This window comes from Cystoisospora suis, assembly GCF_002600585.1.
Source record: "Cystoisospora suis strain Wien I chromosome Unknown contig_154, whole genome shotgun sequence".
Lineage (NCBI taxonomy): Eukaryota > Apicomplexa > Conoidasida > Eucoccidiorida > Sarcocystidae > Cystoisospora > Cystoisospora suis.
The window spans coordinates 1-221 of NW_027152956.1; positions in this window are offsets into that span (position 1 = coordinate 1).

Below are 221 nucleotides of genomic sequence, written 5' to 3' on the forward strand. Positions count from 1 at the left end.
GAGAATCTTACCGTAGAATTTTCTCAGCTTGTGTAGTGTCTCCACTCTGTAAAGCTAAAGCAAATGCATCCCATGTGGCTGCTTCTCCATCAGCTGCAGTGTGAAACTTTTTGTGTCTCTCGAAATGAAGAGACCTCTTTCCTACTCCTACTCCTTTTCTCTTCGCAAACGTCTTGTAGTGCTTCTCATCTCCCTTCCCAAATTCTTCTTCTTCTTCCTCT